General features: G+C 49.9%; 1 protein-coding gene across 2 annotated transcripts in view; it reads left to right on the top strand.

The window, feature by feature from the left end:
- The window catches only part of LINGO1 (leucine rich repeat and Ig domain containing 1), a 158,586-nt gene that overhangs the window by 39,771 nt on the left and 101,550 nt on the right, over positions 1-17,265 (top strand). For both annotated transcript variants that reach the window (XM_071441800.1, XM_071441801.1), the window contains one exon: positions 11,851-11,893. The gene's annotated coding sequence lies outside the window, so the exon portion shown is untranslated. The remainder of the gene's footprint in view (positions 1-11,850; positions 11,894-17,265) is intronic.

The following is a 17,265-nucleotide window of genomic DNA, read 5'->3' as shown; positions in this document are numbered from 1 at the left end:
AACACAAAGCATCTTCTCCTTGGCCGTGGCCAACCCACCTACTTGGAGTGGGTGATGATTTGTTTGTTCTTCAGCTCAGCTGGAAAAAATTAGTGTCCTTGTGGGAGGGTGGGAAGAGAGGGCGTCACAGGGTGGCATCTCCTGAGGAAAGAAGCGGATTGCTGGGCTCAGGAGTTCAGCTGGAGCAATGTTCAGTGTCTCACTGCCATGTCAAGGTGGTCCTGTTGGGCTCCTTTGTTGGGCTGGGGCAGCACTGCCTGTCGGGTTCGGTCAACTCATCCCCTCCAAGGTCCTGAGGGAGCTGCACACAATGGCAGAGCCCCCCATCTTCAGTCCTGGGGGTGTGGGGGTGCTCTTGCCTGGCCTGAAGGCCCCTAGAGCAGCGAGGCTCTCCTCAGTGTGCTGCCACTTCCCCAGGGTTCAGCCCAACCCGGCTTTCCCAGTGCTGGTGTGTGTGGCACAGAATGAGGCGTAGTTCCCTTCTTGGCTTCTGACGCTGTCAAGGCGAGAAGTGCTTGTCATGCTCCTGATTGAGATGGGAAGCATCCTCAGGACTTGGCAATGCATCCCTGCAGAGCTGTGCTGCTCATGGCAAGGCTCCCAGGGCTCCAACAGCAGCCGTGCTGGCAATGCCCGTGGCTGCCAGCCTTCCTGCTGCTGCTGATCCAGCTGCAGATTCCCCTTGGTGCCACCACTAGCATCACAGAATCACAGAATCACAGAATCACAGAATGATGAGGTTGGAAGAGACCACTAAGATCGAGTCCAACCTATGCCCTAACACCTCACCTAGACTCTAGCATCAAGTGCCATGTCCAGTCTTTTTTTAAACACATCCAGAGATGGTGATTCTACCACCTCCCTGGGAAGAGCATTCCAGTACTTTATTATTCTTTCTGTGAAAATTTTTTTCTAAATTCTTAAACATAAATCACCGAGTCCCTTCTGTGGCAGACACAGACATGCAGTGGTTTAGGGACATGCAGGTTTTAGGAGCTTTTTAAAGAAAAAATCTGGAAAGCATGCCTTTGGCCCCAGAGCTGCTGCCCAGAGAACAGGAGCAGGAAGGAGGGGGAAGGTGCTGTGCAGGGAGAGAAGAGATACCAAATGGAGATGTGGGGTGTGGGAGGGAAAGACTGCCCTGGCTGCCACCCCTGCCAGTGAGCATCCCTCCCCCTGTGCTGGCAGCCCCACCACTGCCAAGGCTGAGAGGAGATTTGCATTAGAGGTGCAGTGCTGCTGCCCTGCTCTCCTGGCAGGAAAGCTGTGGAGCAACTGGAATTCTGATTCCCTGGGAACCTGTAAGAGCAGCATCACTCCAGGTCAAGGACTAAATCCATTACAGAGAAGCACTTGGGGGAAAGCCCTGGATGTGATGCACATGGATGCTGATGCATTAAAACCATTTCCCGTGGAGATCTTCCACAAGGCAGGCAGGGAGAGGGGTCGAGCACAAACCTGTCCCTGGAACTGCTCCAGCACTAATGGCTCGCCCAGCAAGTCAAGGGCATCCTGGTCATCAGCTGGAGAAAAAATCCCTCCAGCCCTCAGCCTGCAGCCCCTCTGAGGCCAGAGGTGGCTGAGACCCTTCCCCTCACCGTGCCCCTGGGTCCTGTGGAGCTGAGCTGCTGCTCCAGCAGTTTGATAACCAGCAGGTTATCAAACCTGAGGAGGTTTTTCCAGCCATTTCTTTTCCAGCCACAAGTGTTGCACAGGTCAGAAAAAATCCATTCAGAGTGATCCTGGTCGGCTCTGAGCACAGATGGTACCTGGGTCCCTGGAAGGTCGCTTTTCCTTGCTGGGATGGCTGCCTGCACATGAGGTACAGGCAGGAGCAGGCAGCTGTGCTGTGCCACTTTCTTCCTAGGTGTTGCCTAACAACTGAGAGATGCAGAGAGCTTTAGAAAACCCCCTAGATTATCAGCCCTTTCCTAGAATGGGTTCTGGAGTCGAAGCAATCAGCCATTCTGATTTGCTTTGAAAAACATGTATTTTCAGTATTCATGTATTTTTCCCTTCTCTTCCCTTCCATCTTGCATCCCCACACACTTCCTTTCATTCCCCTCCTTCCTCCTCCTTTTCATGAGCTATTTTCAAATGCCAGGAAAGGCGAGATCTGAGGGGAGGAGGAGTAACTGAAAGAAAAAAAAATGGTGGTGAAATTATTTCACACATTTATGGGAAAAAAAAAAAAAAAGAAGGTGTGGGTGTGGGGAAAGAGAACAGCTCCAGTTTCCAGAAGACAAAAAGCAATTTCATTCATTTCCCAACATAATTTCATCAGGTAGGAAGGCTTGGTTACGTTTCTGCAGCCCTGCAGTTCCCTGAGATGGTCCAAGTTGTCCCTCCTGCTGTGTTGCCCTGACTTGGAACAGGTTTGGTACTGGGGCTTTGGTACTGGGAAACCGGGGTAGGAGGATGCCAAATGGGGGGAAAAGAGAGGATGAGCTTCTGGAAAATGTGGCTTTGATTAAGCCAAATGTAGCCCTGAGAAGGGTAGGAGAGATATTGCAAATATCACCAGCCTAATTGGAAGCATTTTTTCACACAAGGACAGTATGTTGGATGATTTCCCTTGTTTAAGAAATAGGATTAAACCCAGCAACAACAGCTTTTGCTGGGAACTAGGAGTCTGGGTTGTGATAAACTTTTTAGATGACAAAATCTCCTTATGCTCAATTGTTTTTTCATCTCACTGGTAAAACTGGAAATAACTGTTTTGGCTTGTCCCACCATTCTTGAAAGGTGATTTGTTTGTCCTACTGGCCCTCTGACTCACAGCCACTGGAAAAGGGAAATAACCCAAATCCTCAAGGAAGCTTTTCTGAGTAGCTCACTGCTGAGATGCTGGAGGTCATTCTGGAGGACTCATGCTCTGGCTGTCCCACACTGAAGTTCTGTCCCCTTCATGCCATGGAGCTTTGGAGAAGGCCCTGGACAGGAGGAATTTGGAGATCCAGCAGCATTAGCCTGCCCATCTCCCCACGGCTGAGCTGGGGATCTTGGAGCAGGCTGGCATTTCACACCTTGGCGAGGGTGACATTTTCTTTGCAGCTTTTCCATGCTCGGAAGATGGCATTTCACCCCAAGAGGAAGCTGGTATTTATAAGGCAGGGCACTGGCATTTCATTCATTGTTACCATCCAGTGATTCAGACAAGGTCTCTTAGCCGGAAAGGTCAACTGGGTCTCTGCTGTTCTTTGCTGCTTTTCTTTCTTTCTCCTTTTTTTTTTCCCCCCCTAAGGGGAAGAGGGAAATACAAAACCAAGTCACATGCCAGAACTGCTGATTGTCATTTTTCTTGCCTTGAAAATGAAGGTGTGCTAAGCTACATAGAAGCTAGGAGTTTCCAAGTTTGCAAGGGTGTCTTTGGAAAGGTCCTTATTTTGCTTTGAGTTCCAAAGGTACAACCCAGAGCTTGGTGCTGGGGTGATGTGGGTGGGTGACAGCAGTGTTTGCCCCAGTGTTTTGCCCTCACTGCTTGAGCCAGTGCTCACCATCACCCCAGCATCATCCTCTTTCTTGAAGCTGAAAAAGAGCCTAAAACTCCCATCTTTTCTGCCCAAACACCAGGTTTTGTCCCCAGGGTTGAGGAGCAGGATGGGAAAATCAAGTGCAAGTCACCTCTGTGACTATGGGGATCTTGTTGGACTGGGGCAATCTAAACACTGCCAGGGCCTGGGAAACATAAATAAAATCAATAAGAAGCTGTTAAATTGTGCCTGAACCTCGCAAGGAACAGCGTGGGGAATGCTGGCTGCAGAGATGTATCTGCTGCCACTCCGCGGGCTGTGGCACATTCATTAAGCATCTTTAAGATGGATACACCCCCCAGTTCACCTCCTGCAAAAGCCTGGGAATTTATTTCCTCCTGAACCATGCCATCAATCACCGGTGACAGCACCGCCTCGGCACCGCGTGGCTCAGCCGCGCAGCAGCCGGAGAGGCATGGGGCTGGCTGCCCCCCGGCCTGGGAGGGGGCTGCCTCGGACCCCCATGCCCTGCCTGGAGGAGAGGGATCCCATTGCCTCAGTCTCTGCTGGGGGAAAGGCTGTCTCACACCACAAATGCATCTGTGCATCTTTTCTGTGCTGTTCAGGACCCTGCTACCTCGTGCCAGCCTGCAGCGTGTCCCTGCTTCTCTTGGGCAGGGAGATCCAGCACTGCCTGCATCAGTCTCTAATCCCCACAGGCCAATGCTGCAGAGAGGAGTTGATGGTCCCACCTCTTCTCTCCCCTCTGTGCATCTCCCTGTGATCCTCTCCCCTTCCTTGGCACCCTGGCTTCACTCCCAGCTCCCAGTCCAGCATTCAGTGCTTGCTGGGATGCTGGGAGCTCCCAGGGCCCTGCCTTGTGTGTGTAAATATGAGAGCCTGAGGTCTGGACAGAAAATTTTTCCTTGTGCTGACTTGATGCTTGTAGCTTTTATTGGAGCAGCCAGACAGGAGCAGGACAAATCCAGCAATCCAGGGCAGTATGGGGGATGCCAACTGATGGCTGAGCTGCTTTGCTTCCCCTCCCTTCTCTGCCTGCTCTGTTAGTGATGCTCTGGACTGGAAAGATGTGACAGGTCCACTTAGCATGAGGAAAGACCAGCTGGAGGGGGCTGAGTGACCCTCCTGTCCTGCACCCAGCACCCTCTGTCCAGCCCTGCCCGCACCCTGTGGCTGCCCCTTTCCTTCCTGGCACTGACATTTCACCCTCCAGTGCTTTCAGCTGTCAGCCAAGCTGCACATTACTTCAATTTATGCAGAGGCCTCAGTTTCTTGCAATTTCTTCTGATGCTTTTAATTTTTTTCCCCCCTATCAGCTGGGAACCTACAGATTATCCCATAAGAGCAGAATAAAGACTTGTCAACCTTTCTTACCTGCTCCTTGAGATGAAAATAACTTCCTGAACCCCTTATAATGCTTTATTTTCTGCCACTTCTGCTACTCGGAGTGTAATTTGACTGACTAAAGGATCTTGAGCTAAAGGTAAAAAAAAAGATAAAGTAGACTAATAATAATAATGGTAAAAACTGCTCCTGAGAGGCTGATAAGGGCCTGGCGATTCACACACTGGCCTCGCCTGCCGGGGCAGGTGTGAGCCCGGCTTTTGTTCCCCAGCTCCATAAGTCAGTGCTGGGGGTGGGGACAGCCGGTCTCTGCAAAAATGGGATGTTTTTCAAGAGAAGAAAGGTATTGTGTCCCCTGTGATATGGAAATGAGCAGGGAGGTAAGGGCAGGGAGAGACGATTTCTGATGGTAATGAGGTTTTACACTGGCTTTCTTGCCTTGCCTCCATCCCTCCCTTTCAGCTGTAGGATGGGGTTTCAAAGGCTGTTGTATTCTTTTCCTTGGATTATTTGTCATGTTTGTTTTTTGTTTTTTTAACCTTGCCTGTTGTGGTTTTTAAAGATAAAAGGTGGGAGCTGCAATGGAGGAGAATTTTCCTTGCCCTTCACTCGAAGGGCTGGGAGATCCTGCAGAGTTTGGGTTACTGATGTAAGGATGCCACGAGCTCTCATGGGCAGTTAAATGGGCTTGGGAATGCATTTCATCTCCCATCCTGTCCCACAGCCTCAGCATGGCTGGAGAGGGATGTGACTTGCTGGCTGAAGCAAAGGCTGGTGCCAAACCTGAGCCCATGGTGGCTGTGCCATCCCCAGGCACCATGTCACAGCTCTGTAGCACTGGTGGAAACCAGCCCCTCCACAGTTGTATTCCACTTGTAACTCTTGGATGGTGCTTGTGGCACCTCCTTTGGAGAAACAGCCTCGCTCTCCCTTGACATCACTGAAGGCTGAGTATTCCTCTTGTTCCTACCTCAGCTGCTGCAGTATTCCTTGTGACTGTCCAGCAGTCAGCCCTTATTTTAGTCCCAGTTTGCCTAGATTCCAGCCTCCAGCCATTAACTCTGGTCCAGCTTTTATCTGCTGCCTTGAGGAATGCTCTGTTTTCCAAAGCCCTTCCTCATGTAGGAAACTGTGCCTCTTGATGGAACGGACTGGACACAAACTTCCTGTGCAAACAGTTTCTGGTGGAATACTGAGGCTTGGGCTGAGTTCAGTTTGTTGTGTAAAACGTGGTCTTTGCTGAAAAGGTGAACTTTCTCCTCTGCAAAACCAGTGCTGTGAGCCCATGGATGCAGCTCCCAGGGGAGCAAGGTGGGGAGCAGACAGCTCGGGGCATGGAGGGACCTGAAGCTGTTCCTGGGCAGTGGCAGGGCTGCTGTTGGCTCTGTGCTGCCACTGAATTCCTGCAAGACCAGCAGTGCAGTGAGAGCCTCGGCAGCCAGGGCAGCTGGGCTGAGCTCCACAGTCAGTGCTTTTCATCTGTTGTTGATCTGAGGAACTTTACTGGGCCTGCCAGGGGAGCTGCCTGCCCCTCCTGCCCCTCCTGTCTCTCCTGCCCTGCAGTGAAGGAGCACTGAAACGTGGCTGCTTCCAGAAAGTGCTGATTCAAACGAGCTCTGCCAGGCTGCTGTGGGTCAGGAGAGCTCCCAGGTCAAACCCACTCTTTGGGCAGGAGCTGCAAGCAAAGATGCCTCATGGTGAGCTGTGCTGGTGTTAATTCTGGAGCTCCCTGGCTAGCCAAAGCCCTTGAGCTGTGCTGGTGTTGCTCCCCTCCCCCTGCCCAGCAGACATTGCTGCTCAGCTGTTTGGTTTTATCCCTTCCTAATTTTACAAGAAGTGACACTAAATCCATTCTGTATGCACAGGACTGTGTGGGGTGTTTAAACAATCATTTGCATCCAGATCAGGTGATGGCTTTGGGGTATCTCCTGGCAATGTGGGTTGGTTGTGGGATATATCATGCTGTAAAAGTTAACGTTCAGAGCCTGATATTCAATATGCAAGAGCAGGAGAGCATTTGGCCATGAGCTGTGCTGTGTGGGGCCATCCCATGGCCTGTGGGTGCCTGGGGTTTCAGGGGTGTCACCAAAGGGTGTCAGGGATGTCGCCTATCAGACCTTCCTGCAGATACTGCCACTGAAGGACTCCCAGGCACAGCCAAGAGTACCTGCACAGCTTGTCTACACATCCACAAGGACCATTAGCTTGGGAGGAGGAGGAGGAGGGGGAGCAAGGGGACATGGCAGAGGAAGATAAGGCCATGGAGCAGAGGATTTGTGGGAAGTTAATGGGTGTTGAATTGGCATTATGCCCCAGCAGGTTCTCATTTCCCTGGCTCTGTGCTGGCCCATCCCCACCCCAGAGCAGAGAGGGAGCAGGATGCACCCACAGCTGAGGGCTGTGCCCCAGAACATCATGGCCAGGGAGTGCAGAGAGCCAGAGTTTTTGGCCCTGGGACCTTGGGCACACAGCAGGTGGCAAAAGGGATAAAGCAGAGGAAAATGAGGTTGCTGCACTGTTGCCCCATGGGTGATGCTGAGGGAGATGCTCCATTTTAAATCAAACTCAGATCAAAGTGGAGATGGCTCCTCTGCTGCTTGGGGATGCACAAGGCTGTGTCTGAGCTCATAACGTAAGGGCAGCTTTTACTACTCAAAGCTCTCTCCTTGCTCTGCTTCACTTCTCCATGCCTTCACAACAACCCAGTATTTGCTCTGCTTCATATTCCATTGGCTTAGAAGAACTGGGGGGAGATTGCCATGGTTTCCCCTCTGGGCAGGAGTGGAGGCAGGGCCTCTGCTGCTCTGAACTGGGCAGGATGCTGGCTCTGTAGGAGAGTTATTTTTGAGGCTTCCTTTTTTTCTAGCACTGGGGTAGGGTATTCCCCCATTAGCTCAGCCTGCACCCCCAGGGTAAGTCTCTGATAAGGAGCCAAGGTGCAGCAGGGCTGGGGACTGGCAGCACAGTCCAGCCCCATGGGAAGCACTGCAACTTCCCTCTCCATGGGGCAGGGAGAGGCCATCGCCTCGGCCAAAGCAAAAATGCTCCAATGTTGTGATCAGGTCTCTGGCTCAGGGGTAACAGCTCTTCTGCTGTGCCTCCTGAGCACTCTCAGAAGCAGCACCATGACTGCTTAAGTCCTTTGCTCTTCCCCTGTGTCCTTGACATGCCACCCTGGGGAGGGCTCAGCCATCCAGGAACATGACAGCAGTGCTTGGCATAGGCTCAGGAGTGTCCTTGATGGGGTGTGCTGGGTTTGGTAGCCACTGGGGAGGGCTCAGCCCTGGGATGTGCCTGCAGGTGCTTTGGTCCTGGCATCTGCATTCACCCTCCTTCACGTCCCCCACAGAGCTCAGAGCTGCCTGGGACACGTCTGAGAGCAGCAAGGGGATCTGGGGGGATGGAACCTGCAGGCCAGACCCTGCTTGGTCCAGTGGTTTCTGCAAGACTTTTTCCCTGCTCTCATTGCCTTGCTCAGGCCTGGATGGATGAAATGGACTTTACAGCCCCAAATCCCTTAATCTCCAGTATACTTAGCAGTATTAGCCAGCCTACAGAAGTTATATACACAGTAATTGCACTCAGTGGAGGACACTCTCACAATTTCATGCTGGAAGAAAACGTATTATTCATTTTCCCCCATCTCCCACCCATCTATGCAGAAGTACATTGGAACCATGATAGGGATATGTTAAACATGCAGAGAAATGTCATAGCTGAAATACAACCTACTCTCCTGGCAATTAACCCAGGCAGCCTTGCAGAAGCTGTGCAGGGTGAAATCTGCTCAAAGTGGGGCCTAAAGCTTCAGCACATCTTAGCTACTAATGCTAAGCAAGTTATGCTAAGCAATTAATATCCTTTACTTCTTTACAGCCCTCCCTTTGTTTTTATTAAGCATCCCTGCTAATACATTTAGCAAAGCTTGCAAAGCCTTTCAAAAAGCATGATCAGCTTCCATAATCTTATATACAGAATGATCACAAACACCAGACCTAATAGACTCAAAGCTAGTACGATTACCACTGGGTGGAGCAGGAGGTTATAAATTCCTGTGGCTGTAGGTGACCACCCTGGGAGAGGTTCCCACCAGTGTGTTCTCCATCTCTTTTCCTCTTTTGAACACACAACACATTTCATCCCCATTATGGTGGACAGTGATTATAGTTTCTTTTTATCAATTCATACGTGTTTTAATACTTGATGTAAGTCATCATGTAGTGATAATTTTCTTAGCAGCATTAAGATTAATTCCAGTTGAAGTAGGTAACAAGTCTTTACCTAGTGTATAATTAGACTGTAACAACTGGCAGGACGTAACAGGAGCTGTATAATTAAAATCTTACCCTATAATTCCACTAAAGTTACGAATGCAAATATTCAAATGATTACTTGTATCTGCAATAGTATCACCTCCTAATATAAAACCACAAAGGGTCCTTAAGAAAACATATCCTTTTCCAATATATATAAGTTCAGTTGCAGGGAAGTCATCAGCATGTGTTTCGAAATGACAAACATTTTGCTCAGTGTCAAGACGTGTCTTGGGCTTTAAGGGTGTTACAGTTGAATCCTTGTTGTTCCCATATACTGTTTGCCACCTGTGTCCACTCTGTGGTGTCCATGCTCTATGTTCTATGGGAAAGAGGATGATTGTATTGTGATTTAGTGCAGCAATTGGCTATGTGCTGTGTACTGAAGCATATTATTATTAAGAAAGAAACTGTGACCTTATTGTTAGTGGGGTCATAATTGGCCAAATACTACCAGGACTGAAGTTCTCTCCCAGTTGTGCTGTCCCAAGCCACTTTTCAAACCTCTGTGGGTAAGGTGCTGTGTTTGCCTACCCTTTTAATTTCTGCCAGTGTGGAGTGCATCCACAGTTGAGAGTGGATACATCTAAGAGCTGGTGAAAGATTGCCCTGGACTATTCCAAGTGCCTCTCCAATCAGCTGGTGGTCTTTCTCATTAATTTTCTCCCACAGAGGCAATATATCAGACAAGAGCCATTGATTAGTCCCCAGTGCTAATAGAGAGGATTGCAATGGGTGCTCTAATATGCTTAAATCACTTGTTGTTGCACTTAGTTTATTTAGGAACACTTCAACATCTATACCATTTAGGATTCCCAATCCTGTCCCTGTAATACTGGCTGCATCCCTCCCTGTTTGCTTTGAAGGGGGATGAGCAGGGAAAGGGTAATCACTCCTGGGTCAACACTTCACAAGTGATGTTAATTGTATACTATTACTTCTTAAACTATTCTCTGTCATCACACAACAACTGGTATTAAGTCTTGAGCAGCAGCTGGTATTATCAAGGCAATGAGACCTGTCCTTCTGCTTACCTCTGCCCAGGCTAAATTATAAACCTTATCTGATAGACACCAGAAAGCAAGAGCCTTCCTGTCAGGTGTTTCAGGAATTGGGAACCTTGTTCCTATATAATCTAGGAAAACTATCTTCTCTTTGGATTTGTTAACTTTCCACTAATCTGGATCATCCATCATTTTTATCCTTAGCTATGCTGCAGCAGTAACAGAGTCAATAATACCAGGAGTAGTGAGATGCCCCATTCATTCTTAGCTGATGTGAGAGTTTTTCTAGGAGTCAGTCATTTGTCAGCTGGCTGGCTAGTTACCACCTCCTTGATGGGAGAATGGTGTATCCATCTTTCTTTTCCTAAACTTTTAACAGCAAAATAGGAACATAGTAAGATGGTATATGATGCTTCCCACTTGGGTTCCAGTTTGTATTTTCATGAGAACATGTTAATTAAAATGTCATCTCCAAGTTGTATATAATGGGCCTGTATTTCTAGATGTGTAGGCTGATACCATTCAGCTTATTCTATTATTTTCAAACCCCTCCTGCATATATATGATGTATTGTGTCAACCATTTATCAAATGAGATTAGTAGGTGTCTTAACTGGGTATTACCTTCTTTAATAAGGCCCTGTGTCAGCCTTTCTTGTGGGAAAGGCTTCTACCCAGCCTGGTAACTGATGTATTATCACTAACAAATGTATTCATTGCTGCTATATCACACAAGGCACTTCCTTCCCTAATGTCTGTAGAGGCCTTGGTATGTGGCTGGACAATACATTACAGCAATTTCTCTGGATAGCTGGAGCTGATTCCAGCACTTGTGTATGTCTTCTCCCCTTGATACTTTCCCCCCCAATGATGTGAAAAATCCTCATTCTTTCCACAGCTTTGCCATTGTGTGGCATACCCTGAGAGCACACAGAGAGTTTTTTGGCTCGTTTCCCTTTTCTCAGTTGTTCTGTACATGTCAGGGCTGCCAGTTCACCCTGTCCTTGCTGGGAGTGTGTTGTGGTTGCACTAAGCAATTAATACCCTTGATTTCTTCACAAGGTGAGGAGCAGTCCCTCATCTTTACAGCTGGGTGTTTGTGCGTCCCACGCCTGGTGCTGCTCCTGTTTGCAGAGCTGATAACTGATGGCAGAGAAGACTTTACTGTCTGAGGAATACTTATGCAAACAAGCACAATGGCTTAATAGGGAACACCCAGAGAAATCTCCAAAGAAAGCACCATAAATTCCTCTTTCTGTGGATTTATGGGGAGATTTTTCACAGATATTTATGGTTTCCCAGGTGCGTTGTTGTGACTCCTTTGCACAGATTTGCATGGCGTGCTCCGGGAGCTGATGAGAGGGGAACACTAATGGGGCAGCCCGATGTTCATACCAGGATGGTAATGATGGGAATGGCTCCTTAATCCCTTGGTGAATTCCTCTAGTGTGCAGCAGCTGTAGCTCTGCCAGCATCAGCTGAGCCCCTGGAGAGGCTGGCAAGCAGGGCTGGGTGGATTTAGGTGGCCCTGATCAATTTAGATGGTGCTGGTGCAATGCCAGGGTAGGTGACTGCCACAGCCCTGTCTGAATGTGCTGCCCCATCCACCCCTCCAGGGCTGGGCCACACCAACACTCCCCTGCTGCTGACCACAGCCAACCCACTGAACCACATGTCTTCTTCTCTTCCTTTCCAGGTTCCTTGCCTCACCAGCAGGTCCTTGTAGGGTTTCAGCTCTGGTAAGTGCAGTTGTGTTTTCTCCTCAGAGTCTGTTGTGAAAGTGTCACCTGGGGTTGGAAGGGCACTGGGGCTGGGCACCACCACTGCTCCCCAGGCAAGTGGAAGAGCCTGAGTGTGCCCCTGTTGAGGAGCCAGTTCCTGCTGCACTTCACCCCAGAGTTATTTCCCCAGTGTGTGAAAATACACTGAGATGTGTCTATCAGTGCCCTCCTATAGTCCATGAAGGGAAACTGTGTGGGCATGTTTAATCCTTCCTGGGCAATCTGTATTGGACGGGAACTGAAAACTTTGGTGATTGGCATGATGATTGTAATAAAAGCTGTGAGGTATTTCCACTGGGTGTGACTTCAGGGGACATCAGGGGAACAATAAGAAGGTGAACTGATGGGTGGAAGGAGAGCACAGCCTGCCTGGGGACGTTTGCACAGGAGCTAGGCTTGGAGGAGCATTTAGGCCCTGGAAGAAATGTGAATGTGAGAAGCTGCAGTCCTGGCTGCAAGCTAGTGTTGTCACCTGTAACCTTTCCAGGAATGTGCTCCTCTCAGGCCACCCTCTCTGCCACCAGCCACCCAGCTGACTCTCCTGAGGGACTAGTGGGTAGAAGGATAACATTTCAGGGCTTTCTCAGGCCCAAGTCCCTGTGCCATTCAGTGTTTGATGTTTTCACATTTCTATAGTCCCCATGGGTTTTCTAACCTTACCTTTAACCCAGCAGAAAGGGTCCTGGTTCTGTGCTGAGGTAAATCAGCAGAGGTGTATTGCAATCAGCGTGGCTACCATGTATTGTGTCATCTTCACCTTTGTCCTCTTGATGTGTTTTTTTTTTTAAGTATGCATTTATCAAAAAAAGCAGCCTCTTTGTTTGATGCTATCTGTTGGTTTGATAATTAAGTCCCATGGAATGCAGTGACATCAGCCATGTGCTCAAGGAGTTGCCAGCGATGTCCCAGGTTGCATGGCCTCGTTGAACTTGAAGGGTTTTCTTTTCTTTAGCTGCAAGTAGTTCACTACTTGGGGCCTAAAATTATCAAAGGGAGTATTGTTACAGTGATCTCAGGGTTTTGGGGTGCTGCTGGCATGACCTTGCTCTGAGACAGAGCTGTTCTACAACAGGGACACCAGTGTCTGGGGCATATCTAACCATGGCAGGGGGCAAACGAAGGTTGTGGATCCTGGTGCCTAGGGAGCTGCCCTGATGTCCTCTCCTTGTGCATCCATCTCACCAGAGGGCATCAGGCATGGTGTGAGCTTACCCCAAAAGCTGCTCCTCACTCCTAAACTGTGCAGAGACTCCTCATCCGTGATGCTTTGCTCATGACCTTGGCAGCCTCAGCAGGGAGCAGCTCAGGCCCTTGGGAGAGCTGTGCTGTGTTGAGGAAGCAGCACTGCCATATTCCAGCACGTGGAGAAACTCCAGCCAAGAGGCTGATGAACCAATCAAGAGATTTTTCTGTGTCAGGGCTGTGTTACATTGGGAAGTGAACATATAGCTTTGTCTTCCCAGACAATTCCTGCAGGAACAGCTCTGGCCACACTCCCTCCAGCAACAAAAAGCAAGTGTCTATAGCTTCAGAGTGGGGACAGGCAAGACAGGACCCACTGGTCCTCCAAAAAAGGGAGAAAGTGGAAAATGGCCTGGAGGAGGGGGCAATGGGGGAGAAGTGGCCATGGTGGTAGAGCTGCCTCTCCTGACACGTAATCAGCTCATGGCTTCTTCTCCCCAATCCTCTTACACCCCTCCCGTTGCACATCTCTCCCCAGATGTGGCCATGTGTGTTAGCAGAGATAAAAGCTCTCTTCCCACACGGGCTCTTCTTCCCCAGCATGCTTAATCATGAGCCAATGTGGCAAACAGCCTTCCTGAGAGGAGAGCCCCGGGCTTGGCTCTTCACTCTCCCTCCCTGCCTGCTGCCTTTTGCCTGGGCTCCCATTCTGCCTGCACCCCGGGGCTCCCTGCACGCCCCTGCAGCCTGCACAGCCATCACGTGCCTCTGGCAAATGAGCTTCATCTGCACCCAAAATTAATCACATTGTCATGCTGGCAGAGGATGAGGCAGCTGTGCTGAAATGCCTGAATCCCTGGCTAATTTATCACAGGGGCTGGATGCAGAGCTGCTCCGCAGCTCCTGCCGCATGGGGACATGCTCTGGAGAGGCAGATGGGGACAGGGAGCTGTGAGGCCTGGGAGTGAATGCTCAGGAGGACACATTCTCCTTCTCCCCAGAGCTCAGCCACTGATTTTCAACCAGGAGAACCTGGTGGGAGATTGCTGGTGCCCAGGGCTGATGCTGCTGGTGACAGCCTGGCTCCTCTGAGCCACCTCGGACCTGGAAGCTGATGAGTCCTCCTGCACTGGAGCATGCTCAGGAACCTGGAGCAGAAGACTAATGAAAGAAATGGATATGAGGGAATTATTCCAGGATTTCCAAAGCTGTGGTCTTTGTGGATGGTGAAAGGAGGAGGCAGCCAGCCAGGCTGAGGTGTCTTGTTCACTTCATTGCTCTAGTTTTGCTCATCAGAAGCAAAGTGTTCACTGGCTGTGCCCGTGGTGCCTGTGATGGACTGGGATCAGCATGGAGAACCAGCTCTAGGGCCCAGGGCTTCCAGCTGGACCAGTTCCTGTACAGGATGTCAAGGATGGGGGCCAGCTGTGATGTTTGCTCCTGATGTTGTGCATCTTTCTGGGATCCACATCATCCTGCTTGCCAGCTGCTCCTCTCCACTTCACTTCAGTGTGGGTTTGCTGGGGAAACTCTCTTTTCCTAAGTCCATCCCTAAGACAGACGTGGGTTTCTCCAATATAGACACCCTTGCTTGTCTTGTGGTAATTAATTACTAATTCCAGACCAGACTCAGCTCTAGAGTGCTCGTTAACTAATTGGATGCCTTCCAGCAAATCCCAGCAGTCCCTGCACGATGGGAAAGTCATGCATTCCTTGTCTGCTTCCTCATTGCTTTGTCCCCCCATGGTCGATGGGAGCACCTTGGAAGAGAATCCACTGGGGCTGCTGTCCTGGAGCTGCAGGGGGCTGCTGGCAGCACAGCAGGTCCTTCCTTGGGGTGCATAATAATGGACAGCAAAGCAAAGCAACACACAGATGCCCTGTACAGTGACTGGTGGCATCCTTTGCTGTGCTCCCAGCTGCTGGAAGAGGCTGGAAACCTGCTCTGCCCACTGGTCTCTAAGGGTTTCACACCAACTCTCTTTGCAGATGTTGTTGGATGTGGGTTTTTTCCTCATAGCCTGGCAGAAGTGCTGGAAAACTGTTGTCCTGTGCAGTCTGAAGCTTTGTGTTGCTCACTTTGCTGTCATGGGGAGAACTGGTCCCATGTTTTTAGAGAAAAGAGGCTTTTATCCATAAAATTGAGTGGGTGGTGCTCCCAGCAGTTTGCCCAGACAAAACATGGAATGGCTTTTGTTAAAACTTTAAATCTTAACTTACAAGGGCATGGACTCAGATCAGTCATAAGCTGGTGCACAGATAAACATGGTGTTTTGAGGAGGGAGAAGGGGTGTTTTGGTCTCCTGTGCCTCTGAGGGCCCTGTGGGGTCTCTGACTGGGCACCAGCAGTCATGGGCAGCTGAGCAAGAGACAGTGGAAAGTTCAGTCTGAGCATCTCTGAGCCTCATCCTCAGACCCTGCAGCCTGCTGTGCTGACCCAGGAGCTCTCCTGCCTCCTCACCTGCATGCTTCAGAGTGGATTTTAGGGCTGGGCTGTGCTTGTGGCTCCATTTCCAGGCTCTTTGGAGAGGCAGATGTGTGCATGCCTGTGAGCAGGAGACACGTCTGACCCGATGTTCATCCTTATTTCAACTCCCCCAGGGCCTTTGGGGGATGATGCAGCCTTCAGACAGCACAGAGGAAAGGGTTACAGTTCTCTTGGCTCAGTTGCATGTTCAGAGTGAGCTGCTGACAAGGCAGAGGCTCCCATGGGTGCCACCCCTAACCCTGGTGGCATGGTGATGGGTCCCGGTGCTCAGCCTTGTTGAGGCTGCCTTATTTTTTCCCTATGCTCTTATTTTTTTAAGTCAGGGATGCAGCTGAGGTTTTGTAGGCACTCCTTTGCCAAAACATGACTGACTTGTGCCCCCTGTTGAGTGGAGAGGCCAGGGAGGAGCTGGGAAGCAGCTGAGATGTGACATGGGGAATTGGAGATGTGTGGTGACACCAGAGCAAGAATTGGTCACACAGCTTAGGAAATTACAGCTTGGGTTTCCAGAGTGTGTTGAGAGGTGGAAGGCAGAGGAGCAGAGGACTATAGTAGAGGAAATGTATTGTATTTGAATATTTGTATTTGAATATCCGTATAGAGGCTTTGCCCCAGTGGTCCCGGTTGCCCTTGATGGGCTGCAGCTGTGATGTCCTTAATTGGGCTGCAGCTGTGACCAATGAAGATAACTGGGATAAAAGGGGGTGGGTTAGCCAGTCAGGGAGAGCCTTGGAGGAGCCCTGAACTGAGAGAGGACAGCATGCAGAAGAAGGAGTCTGTGCAGCGAAGACCTGCAGCTATGAGAACACACCGAAGAGGTATGGACTTTAGAAGTCTGAGAATATCATTATGGGACTCTAGAGAAATAATAGAACAACAATGAGTGGTGACCCCGATGTGATAGTTAACAGAAGATAAGACAGCCGAGAGCTGTGGCGGCCAAGAGCTGTGACAGAACGTAGCCTTTGGGTCAGGGAGCTGTGAAAGAGTATGGCCTTTGAGCAAGGAGCTATGTGGGTTGTACATGGCCTGTGAGTCATAGATAAATGTATACATTGTATTTGAATATCTGTACAACTGTTAACTTATGTAAAAGAAAAGGGGGAAATATAGTAGAGGAAACGTATTTGAATTTCTGTATAGAGGCTTTGCCTCAGAGGTCCCAGTTGCCCCATGATGGGCTGCAGCTGTGATGTCCTTAATTGGGCTGCAGCTGTAACCAATGAAGATGACTGAGATAAAAGGGGGTGGGTTAGCCAGTCAGAGAGCTTTGGAGGAGCCCTGCCCTGAGAGAGAGCAGCATGCAGAAGAAGGAGTCCGTGCAGCAAAGACCTGCAGCCATGAGACTATGCCAAAGAGGTATGGACTTTAGAAATCTGATAAGTGATATGAAACGCTAGAGAAATAATAGAACAACAACAGAGGACATTGATGCTGGAAGACTCCAGGAGATGCCTTTGCTTGGGCTGTGTGAGGAGGAGTGCTGAGTGTCAGTCCCAGGTCTCCCAGAGGTGGCTGGCACAGGGCAGGACCTCCTGCCAGAGTCAGGCCTGGAGCCACTGCTGGCTCTGCTCAGCATTTACCATCCCCTGGGCAGGGAGGGAGCCCAAACACCACTCCAGGAATGGCTGAGAGAGGCATCTCCAGGAGCACAGGGGAT

This window comes from Agelaius tricolor, unplaced genomic scaffold (assembly GCF_023055355.1).
Source record: "Agelaius tricolor isolate 1412-34295 unplaced genomic scaffold, bAgeTri1.0.p SCAF_16, whole genome shotgun sequence".
Lineage (NCBI taxonomy): Eukaryota > Metazoa > Chordata > Aves > Passeriformes > Icteridae > Agelaius > Agelaius tricolor.
Note: the sequence above shows the minus strand (reverse complement) of the source record. Positions and strands in the feature narration are given on the sequence as shown.